Genomic DNA, 16957 nt, shown 5'->3' with positions numbered 1-16957 from the left:
TTTAATTGTCACCTGCAGATAAGTGCTTGGCAGAAGAAAGAAGGGAGATTGGCTGGTGCCTGTTAAGGAATAGCTTAGGACAGAGCCTGGGTTAGCCGAAAGTACTGGGGATTTTCTGCCTGCATTGGGACCTTTATTTAACCGAAGCATTGAAGATCTGCTGGGTACTAGGTCCTGTGGAAGGTGCTGGAACCAGAGGCTCAAGTCAAAATTCGACAAAAGGCCTGCCTTCTTGAGGCTTACACTTATGTGGCAGACGGGTCCCAAACAAGCAAACAGAGGCCCGGCACCCTGTGTCGGGGAGTGCGGTGTGCAAGAGAGAAAATGAACGGAATGAGGGGTCCCGTGTCCCAGGAGGATGAGCTGTCTTAGATAAGACTGTCAGCACAGGCCCCTCCCCTCCGTGTAGGCGCTGTGACTCTGGGTTCTAGGACGGTTGCAGAGAGCACAGGGCGGTTCTCTGGGGAAGCTGGGTCCGGGGGTGGGGAAGTCGCGGGGCTGGAGCTGCTGCAGGATCTGCAGGAGCAACAAGGGGACCAGGGCAGCTGGAGCAGAGGGAGAGCGGGCGGACGGTGGGGCCGCAGGATTAGACGGAGGCCTAGGTGCTCGGGGACTGAGACTCCGCAAACGAAGCCAAGGTTCTAACCGAATGGGAAGCCTCGGAGGGCGAGGGCACAGCGAGAGATGGGTTTGACTGAGGCCTTTACAGGATCGTGCTGCTGCCATATTAGTCCTCAGCGACCCAGGCTACAAGCGCAGGTGGCTCCGTGTGCAGAGCCTGCAGTCTGTGCACTGAGCCAAGAATCTGCCTGCAATGCAGGAGACCCCGGTTCCATCCCCGGGTCGGGAAGATCCCCTGGAGGAGGGCATGGCTACCCACTCCAGTATTCTTTGCCAGGAGAATTCTATGGACCGAGGAGTCTGGTGGGCTTTAGTCCATGGGATCACAAAGAGTCAGACACGACTGAGCATGCTCGCACACAAAGGCTGTAAGCATATTGACCCCTTTGGAGGCTCCTGTCCATCTAGTCAGAACCAGGTGATGATTTGGACCAGACTGATGGGGGAGAAGATGGCAAACTTGGTCCAAAGATGGACAAGATGTACCGAAGAGTGCAGGTGGGTGTCAGTGGAAAAGAGGATACTGAGAACTGTACGTGAAAACTTAACTGTATTTATCCTTTTATCTTCTTGAATTCTTTCTCTTGCTTCTTTCCTGTAGTTGTACAGAAGGTTCTTACTGAAAAGTGTCAGTCTCCCGTTTTCGGAGCCACGGTGGGAACAGAGGAAATTGTTTGGCGCTGCCTTGACTCTAGACATGGCTGTGCAGGGGGAAGCTAGTCTCTTCCAAGTGCATTTCATGGAGTCTTGGAGTTCATCTCCCTGTCCCATCAGAAAATACAGTGTCAGGGCAGCGGGGTGCACCCTGGGGTCAGACAGAGGGGCTTGCATTTCTTTCCCGTCAGGCATTTCCTTGCTGTGTGACCTCAAGTACCTCTACCTCCCAAACTTTCAATTTCCTTATTTGCAAAACAGACCTACTAGAAAGCCTGATCTCACTGGGTTTCTGCAAGGATTCACTGAGATAAACAGGTAGCATGCTTAGTGCGTGGCGGTGCGTGGGACAGGGCCAAGGACACCAGTCACTGCATCAACAAGTTAATACTTGTCTTCATGCCTCGATTTCCTTAGTGGTAGAGATACTGGAAACTCCCTCTTGCTTGCTTAGGAGGAGCGAAGTCTAAACACTTGCAAGCACTCAGAACCGTGCCTTGTACACAGTGAGAGCTCTTTGAATGATAAGTTACTAAAATCGTCACCATGACTCTGAGCTTATGACCTTGAAGGGATCTTACATCTTATTTGCTTTGTGTCCACAAAGCCTGGCAGAGTTGGTGCTCAATAAATATGGTTGGAAAGAATGAATGACGGTGATGTGATTATTAGGCATTAAAGTGAAAAAGCCCAAGGAGATAAATAAAGGTGCATCTCTGGGAAGCAGGAAAGTAGAGAGGAACTGGAATTGACGTTTCCACAGCAATGGAGACCCCTAATGACCGCCTCCTCTGCCCAAGCGCACGAGTGTGCTGTACACCATGTTTTCTCGAGGAAAGCAAGCCCATCTCTAAGAGGTTTTAAAGCCAGTGCCAAGTTGCTTCAGCTGTGTCCGACTCTCTGACCCCATGGACTGTAGCCCACCAGGCTCCTCTGTCCATGGAATTCTCCAGGCAAGAATGTTGGAGTGGGTTTCCAGGCCCTCCTCCAGGGGATCTTCCCGACCCAGGGATCGACCCTGTGGCTTATGTCTCCTGCACTGGGGGCAAGTTCTTTACCACTAGCGCCACCTGGGAAGCCCGTCCAGAGTTGCCCCCTTATGTGCTGTGGAACCAGTGGGGACACAGACAGTTTTAAGTAGCAGGAAGGCAAGAAGTGAAAACAGTATCAGTTGTTCAATACTGGTTCAAACCCTATGATTTAATCAAGAAGAAAGTCTCCCTTGGTGTTAGCCTGCCTTAAACACTTCTCTCCAATTGGTTTATCCCACAAATTCAAAGACTATCATGAGCAACAGTGAATAATAAAATATTAACACTTGGATTTTTCATTGTCCGATTACCATCACTTATGGCAAATGTGACTGACTTTCCACTGACTGTACTGACATAAGTTTTCATTTTTAGATAAAATTATTTCAGTAAATAAAAGAGGGAATTATAGAGAAAGCAGTGGCTGGGGGAGGGTATTACACAGACCATGAGGATGGGGCAGAATGACTGACCCTGAGGACGCCACGGACGCCCAGAGCCTGAGCAGGGCGGGGATTCACGAGCCAGCTGCGAGCTGCAGTTGCCAAGTCACACTCAGGTCAGAGAAACGCCCGGAAAACAGGCTTTCATGAGCACTTCAAAAACTTTAAAAATCAGAAGGAACTTCCCCTCCCAGGATATCAGAGAAAAGCTCTGGAAAGTGTTTGCTGGCCCGGGAAACTTTGCAAGTATGGAAGCACAGGGAATAATGTTCTGGTTTTGCATCTGGAATAGAGCAGTGGTCTTCAGCTTTTATTTAGTATCTCCTCACTTGGAAAACATGTTAAAATGCAAACCTACAGATTCCCAGACCAGAGCCTAGTGGTTCTGAGTCCATAGGGTGGAGTTGAGGCCCATGAATCAATTTTAGGCACCCACTAAGGCTCTGAACTACAGGATATAGGGGAAATATCTAAGGGCTGTCCTCCTTCTCATACTTGTTCTCCTTTGTCTTCACGCTCTCTCTCAATTGCAAATGCCAAAGCATTTAGACACAAAAATTATTTCTAGGGTCCATTTTCACTTTTGGCTTTTAGTCATGGAAAAAATATAAGTTGTCTCTCTTTTTCACTCTCTCTTTCTCTTGACAATGGCCTGTACTTTTAGAAATGGTGAGGACAATGTCCCCGAATGTATTTCAACAGGGAAACATGCCCATTTATGTACTGGTCTATCTGGTCACAACACAAAACATCAGAGTCCAGAGAACTCCTCAGTCAAGAAGGAGAAAGTCAGTCAGTCCAACAGAATATATAGCAAGGACTCCCTCTGCTTGGGAACTGGCTGACACCCTGGTACCGAGTCAAAAGACAAGAAAGAAACAAAAGGAACCTCCTAGACCCAGTTCTTTATTTATTATACTGTCTGAAATGTTGGGAACTCTTGGCAGAAAGGACAGAAAACCTCGCTTTATTCTTTGAAACTTGTTATCTTCATATATGCTCATCCCCTCTTCAGCAGTACCTCTTTTTTTTCCTTGATCCATTTCCTCTCTGTTCTTTCCTGATTCTTCCCAGTAATCAGACTTCCAATCCCCTTCTATCTAGCATCTGTGCCTGTGATTGTGAAAAAAAATGATGATGGCAGCAATGATGAAGAAAACGCTTATACATATCTATCTATCCATCTATCTCGGTTTGGTTTAGTCGCTAAGTCATGGTTTTGTTTGGTCTGGTCGCTAAGTCATGTCTGACTCTTTGCAACCCCATGGATTGTAGCTCACCAGGCTCCTCTGTCCATGAGATTTCCCAGGCAAGAATACTGGCATGGGTTGCTGTTTCCTTCTCCAAGGGCTCTTCCTGACCCAGGGATCGAACCTGGGTCTCTTGCATTGCAGGCAGATTCTTGACCAACGGAGCCACCAGGGAAGCCCATGGTCGTCATCATATAATGCCCACTCTTTACTGACTTGGATAGCACAAACCAAAAATCTACACCAAGTGGTTACTATTTACCTGGCATCGACTACATACAAGTCGTTTCCATAAAGGTCTCTCCACACAACATCCCGAGAGCTGGATATTATTATTTTTGGCCCATTGAATAGACAAGGAAATGAAGTTCTGGAAATTTCAAGTAACTTGAAGATAACAGAAGCTTTTAAATAAAATGCTGAAACCCGGGTCTGCCAATCAGAACCCAAGTGCTCAGGCACGATGATTTGTTACTTCTCACAGTATTTAATGCTTAATAGCAAAGAGTCACCTACATAAACATTCATAGTCTAGTATACCTACGTTCAGACCAAGGGCATGAGCCAAAATCGAGGGGTCCCTCAAGACCGAAGTCTGTCAATTCTGGGGAAAGAAAGAGATGACACACAGAGAGAGAAAGAATCATCCTTACCTAAACACCTAAACACCATTTTCAAAAGTTGAGCCTACGAAGATTAAAAGACAAACAAACAAAGTCTAGAACCTCTTGAGCTTTACACAGCAGCATTTTCCTAAGTCCGTTTCTGTTTTATTAAACAGAAGTTAAAAAAAGAGAAACCGTGGCCATCCCCAGCTCAGCCCATCTGGGGTGGCTCAGTTGGGAGCCGTGCTCACCCACTTCCTGCAGCATCCTTGAGGATGTTCCTGGAGTCAGACGCTGCTCATCTGTTCCCCATAAATCTCTTGTAGGCTCCATGACTCTTCCTGGCCATCAAAAATGCAGAACACATGCAGTGACGCGACCGCGTTATTCATTTTAGCAAACGAAAAGCTACCCTCACAGATTTCCCTTTAGAGTCCCTCGTAATATTTATGGTCAGGGTCTCTAAAGGTGTTTCTTACTTGTAAGTATTTAATTATAGGTGACATTTAAATGAGTACTCTGAATAATGTGGGGGGCGGGGGGAAGATGATCATTAAATCTAGGGATCAGGTCTCAGAGGGAAAAATGTTGCTTACAGCAGAAATCATGAGGGGATCATTCTTGAAAAAATATCAATGATTGTTTTTAGTTAATGGTGGTTTCTTTTTTTATTTTTTAATATGGATGACATTTTGGAACAAACCTTTGTAAAAATATAAAGTTTGGCAAACTGCCTTGCCATTTGATTTCAAGTTATTTTAATGAGAAATGGAATGAAATTATCATCCTATTTTATTGTCTTTAAGGTAAATCTTTATGAATACTGGATGGGAATAATCAATCAGTTGGAATAGAGGAGAGGACTGTCAATAACCTGAGCTTATTTCACTTAGTAAATTTCAGATATGAAGGAATTAAACTGTACAAATAAAGTTGTTCCCTTGGAAAAGCAAACTTAAAATCTCTGCACCTCAGTCCTGTAAAATGAGTATAAGGAGGTGCTTACTTCACTATTATGAGGTTTAAAAAGTTGGCACTTATTATTGTAAGTACTTAGAACAGTGCTTGGTGCATAACAGGTGTTTTTCAGCTATTATTACTTTCCCCTCTGCGCCATGAAGAGTTTGGTGTGACATGTTCTATTTCTTATAGTATCAGTTATCACCTGTACATATACGTAGGGAGGTGCATTTTTCTTTTTTTTTATATGTTTACAATGTTTTGTTTGTTTTCATTTTTAATATGATTTATTAGCTACAAGTTTTTTTTTAATTAAAATTTTTTATTTCTCAATTAAAAATAAATTTTTTCTTTCAGATTTATTGAGATGTATAGGTAGTTTCACACTATATTTAATTTTTTTTTTTTTTACTTTATGTTTGAGTCTCTAGCCAAGTATGCAAGTATGGAGGTAGGAAAAAAAGAGAGAAAGAGATTATAGATTTAAGAAAATAGATATAACTAATTCTTTTTTAAAATGCTTTATAATATTGCACCATTAGCATGTACAATTGTACCAATTTATCATTCCTTTGTTAATAGACATTGAGCATATTTTAAAGTTTTCACTATTACACACAACCCAGTAATGAATGTTCTCGGGAATTTTTACCATTGTCACAACTAATTTACGAAGAGACTAACAGTTGTGAGAATTTTACTGCATTTAGAAAGATAATCAGTTGAGAAAAACAAACGTCATTTAAACAGCTAATACTTCATATTGTGAACATTCTTGGTGTCTTTACCGAAGTATATATTCTCTAACCAAAAATTTAGCTAGCTAATTTGCATCTAGTAGGTGTTCGCTAAATGTCTGCTTAAAGTAAGTAAACTGAACATAAAGCAAGTCAATAATCTTAATAATGAACGAGACAGCCATCGACATGGCTTGAATCCTAGAATGTCAAGAAAACAGTCTTTTGCCTCTTTGAAGTGGGGTGGGGTAGGGTCTGGAGAGAAGTTGAGGGGGAAAAAAAGCATGAATAGCCTAAAAGGAATTGCCTTTGTCCTCAGAGTTTATAATGATGAAGCTTCCTAGCTGGACGGCTCTTGGCTTACCAGTGCTGAAGCTCCACGAGGCACTGAACACGCATGCGTGGGACCTTCTGTTTGTCCCCGTTACAAGTTGAATTATTGACAGTAGTCAGCCCTGCAGTTTCACATGTCAAACAGTTGCACTGTCGTGTAAGCACTTTAGCGAGCACAAACTGAGGCATACTGGGCGGTCCTGGGGACAGATGTATTAATAAGGCAGGATTTGGAAGGTCTGTGTGGTACCAGAAGCTTTTCACAGCCAAGAACAGCATCATCCTTAGAACACTGCTCCTTGTGTGTACGCTCTGAGGATCTGTTTTATTGTGAGTCTGAGCTGTAAATTTGTGGACATGATGCGTGTTGTGGATATGCGTTTCATGCACATCTGGATTACGTATGTTGTGGGTATTAGTGTGTGTGTCTGGTGGGGCAAGAGTAAGACATCCTTATTATCTGTGAATTTTGTGTCTGTTGGGGACATAGTCTACGCATATGTTGTCGTCCTGAGTCATGTCTGACTCTTGTGACCCCATGGACTGTAGCCCGTCAGGCTCCTCTGCCCATGAGATTTCCCAGGCAAGAATACTGGAGTAGGGGAGTGGGTTGCTATTTCCTTCTCCAGGGGATCTTCCCCACCCAGGGGTCAAACCCACGTCTCCTCCATTGGCAGGCGGATTCTTTACCACCGAGCCACCAGAAAAGCCCAGAATAAGCCCATGTATCCATGCATATATTCACGCTAAGGCTAAGCGGCTAATGTAATCACCACAAAGCTCTTCAGGATTTTCCCTGTGAACATGAGGTCGGTGTCATGGTGTATTTCCCCAGGGTAGCCTGTGCTGCAGTGCCCCCGCCCCCCTGGGTTAGAGCTCAAGGTGAGCGGAAAACAGAGCCATAGTTACCCTGGGCGCTCCCTGCACAGGAAGTCAGCTCTCAATAGGAAAGGTGTAGGTGACAGATAACACCAGGGAGAAGGCTCTGTAGGCTGTGGTTTCTCTCTCTGTGTCTACGTTATGTCATGTGAGGAACTGACAAATCTCTCAAATCGCAGGACAATTTCATGGGCTGCAGCTGAAGCACAGTAGGTGTTTTGTTGAATGAGTGAGTGAGCGGATGGATGGAAAACCTTGCTCGAGATTCCTGGCGTCGAGGGGATATTCAGATGCCCAGGTTATGTATGTGCACAGGACTGAATGGAGCAGGTTCTCGGGAACACTGTTGAGTGAACGAATGCATGCACGCACATCACACGTGTGAGTGTTTGCTTATCTCAGAAGCAGGCTCGCCGTCCTAAGAAAACAGTTCCCCAGTGAGGTTTTTATTCTTCCTCTGGCGGCCCCGTAGGACACCTTGTCTGCTGTCCCCTTGGTTTAATTATTGTTCTTTGAGATCAGCACGGCAGCCCTCCTGTTACTGTCAGACTGCAGCCGCAAATGGAGGAATTAGGGGGAGGGGGGACTTCATAATTCAGGTACAGTAACTTCCTCAAAGATATTTTTCTTTTAGAGAGGTGAAGGGGAGGTGGAAAAGTTGGGAATATGAGTTTCTAAACTTGCCAAAGACATAAACCAACAAAATTGTGTTGCTGCTTCCATAAATGTTTAATAAGTTTTATCATCTTGTGACTAAGGTTAAACAAATGTGAGTCCTTTGAGGAATTATTTACTGGAAGCAAAGTTATAGCGTCAACATCTGTGTTTCCAATCACTTAGATGAGAAATAGATCAAATAAATCATGAGTAAGTTCCACAAAATAACTCCCGTATTATTATCTCTGGAGAAAAATTATACACGTAAGTCTTTTAGGTGCCCTCTCTATTGGAATTTGGACTTTGTTTTTTTGGTTAGACATCTTTCTTTTTATTCATTTCACTATCTTCGAAGAATGAATAAGTCTTCACTTTTTTGTGGAAATTTACCATAAAAACATCCATAATGGAAGGCCTTAAGAAATTTCTCTCAGGGAATCTGGCTATTTGAGCCAACATTCTCATTTGGGAATGGGCTAACAGTTCCAATATATAACATCCATATAATTTAACCTCATAAATTTCCTTTTTTCAGAGTGATGTAATGGGGAGACTGACCTGGAGTTTGTAAGTGTTCCCTGCTCACTGCATTCCCCCGGGCAACATAACATTCGAGACAGTGTTTTATGCGCCCTGATTAAAATATAACGTATTCTTGCATTTCCTGTGGACTGACCTGTTAGCACTCTTAGCAGAACATTTAAGAACACGGAGATGTTTTCAAATGTGTTACAATGCACTGTGTGAGGGTTTTTCCCCCCCTCTTTTTGAGCAATGATCTGATTTTCATTTTAGACCGCAGTCCCCTGAGCACCCACTCCACAAGAAGAGTTTTGTGCTTTGGTTTAACTTCTGAATCTGCCACTGCACTCTGACAAATAAACAAGAATACTGGTTTGTAACTCCAGTTTGAATTCTCAGGCACATACTTCAAACTGCTCTCCTGTAGTGGAGGGAAGGAATTGGATAAGTTAATGGGGAGTCCTCCCCGCAAATAAAACAGTAGCAATGGAAACTTACAATTTTATTAAAGAAATTAAAAAAAAATCAAAGTGACAGGAAGGGCTTCCTATTGTTTTTGCATCATGAAAACAAGAGCTGTAACAAATAATGCACTCAGCAAACCAATCTGTGAGGCTGAGATGTTTTAATTTTCAGTGGGAGAAGCAAATGGCAAAAAGAGGAGGCTTGACTTCCAGAGGAGCAAAGAAAAATTTGTGGGGCGAGGGCTTGAGCTTTAAACTGTGCTGAGCCAACACTCATGCTGTGGTGTAGATCTTCCAGGGTAAAAATCTCATTCCAGGAATAATACGAAGGAGGCATGGAAGGGAGGGGGCTTGGAAAGATCGAACTGATTCATGGACGGTGAGTTCCCTGAAAGGAGCGGATCTATTGAGAGCCATCCTTTGATTCTTTCAACTGATATTTAATAGTTTCTATTATTCTCAAGACCCCGTGCTGTGTGCCAGGGCTACAGAGGTGAATGAGATAAGGCCCCCATCTTAAGAGGTCAGAGATGGGGTACCTAGAATTGCTGGGTGGACGGGTGGATGGAGGGAGGGAGGGAGGGATGGATAAATGGATGAACTCAAGTCCATTTCTGTTTCTATGTTTGTTAGTTTTCTGGGCCTCGTTTATCCCAGGAAGCCCTGAACATTTCCACAAGCGCTGGTTCCCTGATTTCTTTTCTGACTAATCCTTCCTGAGCCCAGGTCCCTCCTTTCCTGCACACACTAGCCCCTGCTCAGCTCTTACGAGTAATGACTTGCTGTGAAGGTTTCCAGATTTGCCTCAAGTTGGCCACTCTGATCACTGCTCGCTGTAACCCTGGATAGAATCAGCCTTTTCTCTGTTTTGTTCCCTGAAACAATAATGACCAGTGTGTGTCAATAATGACTTGTTGCGTGTCCTGAGAGTCCACTCCCTGCCAGGCCCTGTCCCAGATGCTTCACACGTACCTGACCTCACGATATGACAGACTGAGGCCAGGCCCTTACTTTCTGTCTGATCTTAGGCAAGTTATTTGTTTATTAATAATCTAACATTTATTAATAACAAATTTTCTCTTTGTTAATAAAGTAATGTTTATTATAAACATTAGTCTCTTCATTTTGAAAGAAACACTTCCGCTAATACTGCGTGGGCTGCCACGTGGATCACACCCGTGTGTGTGGTGTGCTTCACGCATGCTTGGCACATAACAAGCGCTCGGTAAATGCTAGTTAGCGTGGCGTTTGTAGAGGGGCGAGCCAACAGTTTGAGGACTACTAGAATAGCAGGGTATAACATCTTTGGAGAGAGAGGTCTATTTTTTTGAGGTCTTCATTTGTGCTTCTGGGCACCTAGTTTAATAAAAAGGCTTCTATATGGTAGAAACGGAGGTGAAATGTGACCCTGGAAGAAGCCTGGAGGACTCGAAAGCAGCACATTCCCCGTCTAGCTCGCTGCGGCTTCTTTCGGTTGGGTCCAAAAGTTCGTCTCCACTTTCATTTCCTTTCAGGGCTTGATTTATTTATTAATTAGGCAAAATGCGAACTGACGAGCCTGAAATGATAAAGATGCTCGTGATTTAAAAAAAATGTTTTTGTATGTCAAGAATGAGAGATGTGGTGAGGTTGAGTGGGAGAGAAATGACTGTGTCAAAGCCAGCTGGGAGGAGTGTGACTTCCCCGCTTTCCAGGGCTGAGAAAGGTGGTACGATATGGGCGTTCCGCTGAGAGAGTTGGAGTTTGTCTGATTTCTTGCATTGGATCTGGGACTCATTCAGAGACTAACCGGTTGGATGGCAATTTGCCTTCTTGCAGAAAAACTGCCAGAGCCATGCGTCTTGTACGGTCGAGGCTCAGAGAAACCTTTCTAGTTTATTCTTCTGCAGAGTGGCGTCTCCAGGCTGCTGCCATATGTGAAGGAACGCCTTGTTTATGCGGGTGTGTGGCTCTCTAGCTGCAGAAAGCATTTGCTCCTGGCTGAATTATATGTGCATCTGAAGCCGTGGGGCCTGCTGATTTAGTCCAAGGCATATATAATGCTCTGTAGGAGCCATTCCTGGTTAGTAGCCCCTCACTCACTGTGTTATACAAGCTACTGGCAAAGGTAATTATACTTAATAGGAGCCACCTTTGATTTAAAGCTGCAGAGGTGAGCAATTAAATTGAGCTTCAAGCATGGGCTCGTGGGGAGGCGTGCAACCTTTGTTTGGGGACATTTGTCGGAGCAGCTGGGATTGCTTACAAGGGCAGTGTTTCTTGGGCCCGTATTTGTCACCTGGATTGTCTTTGGAAGACAATTAGTAGACCTGGGAGAGAGGAGGCATCAAGCAGGCATCTGCTTTCTTCCCTCCTCCCGGACGTCGCCGCAGGGGGTCTCGCTCCCCAGCTTCATCTGCCCCAGCCCGTGGGCCCCTCTCTCCTGTGTGGGTTCAACACTGCCTGCTCACTAGCTTCTTACTGACCACCTCTGGGGACAATCACAACTCCCACAGTTTCAGTCCCCCGTGGACAGGCGGTCCTCGGACGTCTAGTCCCAAGTGGCCTCAGCCCGAGCAGCCTGGGGATGCTGAGGCCTGGGCAGAAAGAGCAAAAGCATGTGTGTGCGAGCGTGCTGTTGTGTCCAGCTCTTTGCGGCCCCATGGACTGCAGGCCGCCAGGTTCCTCTGTCCATCGAAGTTTCCAGGCAAGAGTACTGAGATGGGTTCCCAGGCCCTCCTCCGGGGGATCTTCCCAACCCAGGGGTCAAACCCACGTCTCCTGCGTCTCCTGCACTGGCGGGTGGATTCTTTACCACCACTCCAACAGCAAAAGCATCCCAGTCCCTAATCCTTTAATGATCAGATTTGAGATGATTTCACGTTTCTAAGATTTCTGTGGCTATTAGCTCATCTCAAAGATGTTCTGTATGTGTGCATGTATATATAATATAAACATACATTTCCTTGTTGCAGGCCTACCTTGAGTTCTAAGACTGTGCCAGTCCCACCCTTCCTCCCCAGCATTAGCTGGAGAGCACCGTGAATGCCACTGCTTTGCCCATTTCAGCACTGGCACTTTAGGATCCTTGGTTTAGCCGAGGCCCATCCGTCTCCCTCCATGCCCCCTCCCCACAAACGGGAAGTTCCATGAGGGCAGGAGTCACGAGTGGTCTCATCACCTTCCCCATGTCCCAAGACCACAGCGTTGTGTCCGGTCATGGTAGAGGCTCAAGAAGTATTTGTCCAACAAACAGATGCTTCCCATCAGGCTAGCATAGAGTGAGAACGGCTGCTGCTAAGAGGCATATCATTAAAGACTTCCCTCAGCTGATCTCCGTAAGGATAGTCAGAAAATTTCTAGAACCATCTCTTGTTTATTCAATTCCAGGTGATGAGAAAATCAACACAACAGAGCTACTACTCATTAAACATTCTCCCCACATTAAGCATTATTCTATTTAATACTCACAACATTTTAGGAATTTGATAAAGGAGTAAACTGAGGCTTAAGGCAATGATTTCAGATTAAAGAGCAGAGAGGTTGCAGAACCAGAAAACATGCTTCACTCTCAACTCTGACACCAAGGAGGCTGGGGACATGCTCTGCCCTGCGCTGGCTGTCAGCCTGGGGTGCAGCTCCAGAGTTCCCTGTTTACCCCGCTAGAACAGAGCTTTGTTGAACAGATCTACTGTGTGCTAAGCACCTTTTAGGCTGTGGGAATGGCAGTCAACAAAAGGCATCAGCCTCTCGGGGACAGAGCCAATATACACTGAAGATGCTTAAAGGGCTAAGAAGAAGAATCTAGCATGGCATGGGATGGAAGGTGAGGAATTAGGACTGTCGTGTTCTAGGCTCTCTTCTCCTTCACCGCTGTGTCCCTAGCACTTATCTCAAGGACTGGCACGTCTTAGGTGTTCAATAAACATTCGTTGTTGATTGACAGATGGACCTTACTACTAACAAAGGCCCTGAGCACTAGCTGAGTTGTTTGTGACCTTAAGACAGAGCAGAAGCAGTGGGCCCACCTGGGGATTGAAACTCCTGACCCTGCGCTCTAGATTAGGCGCTAAGTCACAGGTTTCTGTTTTGACTCATCAAAATTGCTCCAGAATTCTCAAAAACAAAAACAGGTGTGCTCGGCTTGTTCCTTGAGTGAATTTTAGAGTCAGGATTTCGGGAGGTGACTCAGCCATGTTCGTAAAAAAAGAAAGAAGTCTGCAGTTGAGTTTGATCTGCACAGAAGGTTGGGAAGTACTGCTTCAACCAGTTGAATTAATAACTATCCGTCATATACTGAGTGCTTCGAGTGAGCCAGGGAAAGGACTCAGTGGCTAGCTAGCCTGATCAAGAGAGAGAAGAAGATGACAATGACAAAGATGAAAACACAGCTAATATTTATTAACTGCTTATGCCAGGTGGTGTGTTAAGCGCTTACCTTCAGCTAATGTCACTCTCACAATCGTCCTATGAGTCCTTTTATGTCCCACTCGATGTTATAAGGACTTCCCTGGTGGCTCAGTGGCAAAGAATCTGCCTACAAATGCAGGAGACGTGGGTTCAGTCCCGAGTCGGGAAGATCCCCTGGAGGAGGGCATGACAACCCACTCCAGTATTCTTGTCTGGAGAATCCCATGGACAGAGGAGCCTGGAAGACTATAGTCCCTGGGGTGGCAGAAGAGTCAGACATGACTTAGCAACTAAACAGCAACAACAGTAATGATGTTATAGAAATTTCAAAGAAGGTTCAAACAAATATCAGATACATGATTTTGAGCCATGCGTGAATGCTCAGTTGCTCAGTCATGTCCAACTCTTTGCGACCCATGGACTGTAGCCCGCCAGGCTCCTCTGTCCATAGGATTTTTCCAGTCAAGAATATTAGAGTGGGTTGCCACTTCCTCTTCTCAGGGATCCTTCTGAACCAGGGATCAAACCCACGTCTCACCCAGGTCTCCTGCACCTCCTGGATTGTTAGGTGGATTCTTTACTAGGGATTGACACATTATGGCCCATGAGCCAAATTCAGCCTATCTCCTGTTTTTTTTTTGTTTTTTTTTTTTATGACTTGTGGATCTATGGCTTTTGCATTTCTAAAAGTTTTTTGAGGATGATGTGGAAATCCACTTGCTTTCATGTTGTATAAGTATCTCCACTGGATTCCTGATTTTGTCTCTTGGCCTGCAAAGCCAAAAATATTTACTGTTCGGCCTTTTACAGCAAAATTTGCTGACCCCTGATGTAGAACTTTAATTCCCAGCTTGTTATATGCATAAGACAGTTGCATACAAGATAATTGTAGGTATTGGAAGTGTGCATTTTTTAATAGTTATGGTTTTAATTTGCTGGGTATTCAAAGAGAAAAGTACATTAAAGTTGTGATTTCATGGGTATCATTGCTGAATCCAAGGGAAAGAAAAAACAATGAATCTATTGGAAATTAATTTTGAAAAAAATTAAGTAAATAATAACACAGACAGTATTAAGGTGAAACAAAGCTCGTGAAGGCAATAGAGAAAGAATGAACACGGGTTTACAGGGCTAGCTTGTGGGATGTAGAGGAAAAACCGAAAATAACGGAAGTCATTTTACTGGGATAAGAGAAGATAGGAGGCAAGCAATGGCTCCAGCTCTTTCCGTTTTTAATATTTGGTGAGTTTGAGTTTCTGAGAACCCTTGTTTTTCAGGACTTTTTGATCTCTTGAGGTCTCTTCCCAGCCCTCTGACTTTGAAAGGTTTCCTCAGGAGACACTGACGCAGGCTGGGGGGTGTCCAGGATTCGTTAGAGCTCAAGGCACAGCCTTCCCGTGTTTTTCCTTCTGCTGACTTAGAAAGACAGATGAGTGAACCTCAGATGGGTTTAGAGGTTTGGTGGGGAAATCTCAGAGGCGCTCCAGTTCAGCTAGGGATGGGAGGAAAAGGGGGGAGACCGATTGGGTAATTACTGTTACTATTTTGAGATACAGATAGCTGAGATTAGGGAAAGTATGATGAAAAGTCACATTAAAACAACCAAGAAGGTAACAACAAGATCTGTTTGAACCCTGGGGGAGGCCAGGTCTGGGTTTGTAAGGTGTGTGTGTGTGTTCATGTGTGTGTTTGCAGAGGTGTGCTGATTTTTTTTTTTAATACAGATCATTTTGTCCTTTGCCGTGGAAGCTTCAGTTCAGTAGCTTTGAGACACACAGGAAAGTCTGTGTTATTCTTTACAGGAACACATCAAAGGTAGTTTCTGGCAACAGTCAAAATGTCTGTCAAGGAAGGAGAAAGGATTGTGAGGTATTCATGACCTGTTTGAAGAACTGGTGTTAAAAACACATTCAAGAAGGAATCCTGTGAGTTAGAAGATGAAAGGGAACCAGTTGGGAGGAAGGCTGCTTGCTTTGTCCAGACCTCGAGCTGATTGTCTCCCCTGCATTTCTGACCTGCTCAAGAATGGGGAAGCAGAAAATGGCCCATCCCATTCATCATCTTTCAGGGCACTGAACCCTGCCTGCTGAAACTTTTTCTTTTGCCTCAACCGAAATAGAGTGCCAACATCTTTTCTGTGTCATTTTGCAAGAAAAGAGGCAAAAATGTACACAGCTGAGACACCTGCTTAAACAGGCAAGACATTTCACCCTGGTTCAACGTTACCTGCGATTCCCTATCAAGTTTCATAAACAGAGTATCATTGTTTGATAGTTGCATAGCTGTGGTTCTGAGAAGTCTCGTCTAAGGTGGAGTTCCTGCACTTCCTGGATGGTATTTCACTGCTTTGATGGAGAACAGACTAAGAATGTCATTGGGACCGCGTTCATTGAGGCTTAAAGGAAATAAAAGAAAATGGGAGTTGTCAATGTCAGAACCCGGTCTGTTGTGGGACTCACACCAATCTAGGGAGGCAAAGGCCGAGAGAGTTTTCCTAACCTTAACTCGCATGACTTAATTATGTTATAACCGAGGGCTAGAATTTATTGGGCACTTGCTGGATGCCAGTCAATTGGGGTGAATTTTGCATTTTAAATCTCACCTCACACCAGGCAGTCTTTTCTCAATAGAGCTCTTATCTTTAATATCTGGACTTCATAGAGCATACATATTTCTCTCACGTGACATGTTTGGGTCCAAGGTTTGTATAGAAACGTTTATCTGTACATGCCCTAAACTCGATATTTTAACATTTTAAACATAGTATGTGTGTGGAGGAGGAGAAAGGATTTCTCTAGTTACTTTCCAAATATAATTGTGGGAATGCCAGAATTACAGGCAGATGTTTTGAGAAAAATTAAAAATTCAGTGTGTTACAAAGGTTTTGCATTATCACAGCAACTTTAACATATAATAGGGGATATGTTGTACTCCCCAGGGGGCAGGGACAAAGTATCTTCCTGCCAGTGCAGGAGACGTGAGAGAAGTGAGTTGGATGCCTGGGTTGGGAAGATCCCCTGAAGGAGGAAATAACAACCCACTCTAGTACTCTTTCTTGGAAAATTCCATGGACAGAGGAGCCTGGCAGGCTATAGTTCATAGGGTCACAGAGATGTTGGACACGGCTAAGTGACTGAACACGCACACGTGGAATATATTTAAATTCGAAGTAAAGGAATACAGTGAGGGTCATGTTAGAGATGACAGAGTAGAGATGCCATGAAGTGGCTTGTCCAAGCTCGTCTAGCTGGTTAGTAGCCACGCTTACCTAGCTGGGTAGAGGGTGCCTGACTTCCAAACCCGTGCTCTTAATCATGCGAGTTTAACAGTGAGCAAGTTCCACATTATATAGAGTGTCAGAGGGCAGTAGAAGCCACTTGTGATCCAAAAACAAAGCAAAGGACCTATCGTG

The 16957-nt window shown here is 44.5% G+C and overlaps 1 protein-coding gene and 1 long non-coding RNA gene across 4 annotated transcripts in view; one reads left to right on the top strand and one right to left on the bottom strand.

Moving 5' to 3' along the window:
- TSHZ2 (teashirt zinc finger homeobox 2) overlaps nucleotides 1-16957 on the top strand; it is a 508475-nt gene that overhangs the window by 12000 nt on the left and 479518 nt on the right. The window lies entirely within an intron of this gene.
- The window catches only part of LOC147359971 (uncharacterized), a 93910-nt gene that overhangs the window by 41625 nt on the left and 35328 nt on the right, over nucleotides 1-16957 (bottom strand). Inside the window, exon 2 of the long non-coding RNA XR_015138826.1 lies at nucleotides 1-16957. This exon is cut by the window's left edge and continues 34915 nt beyond it; it is cut by the window's right edge and continues 32051 nt beyond it. This is a non-coding gene — a long non-coding RNA (uncharacterized LOC147359971).

Source organism: Bos grunniens, chromosome 13 (assembly GCF_055505025.1).
Source record: "Bos grunniens cultivar Pamir isolate PY7600 chromosome 13, Bosgru_T2T1.0, whole genome shotgun sequence".
NCBI lineage: Eukaryota > Metazoa > Chordata > Mammalia > Artiodactyla > Bovidae > Bos > Bos grunniens.
This window is presented reverse-complemented; position numbering and strand designations above follow the sequence as displayed.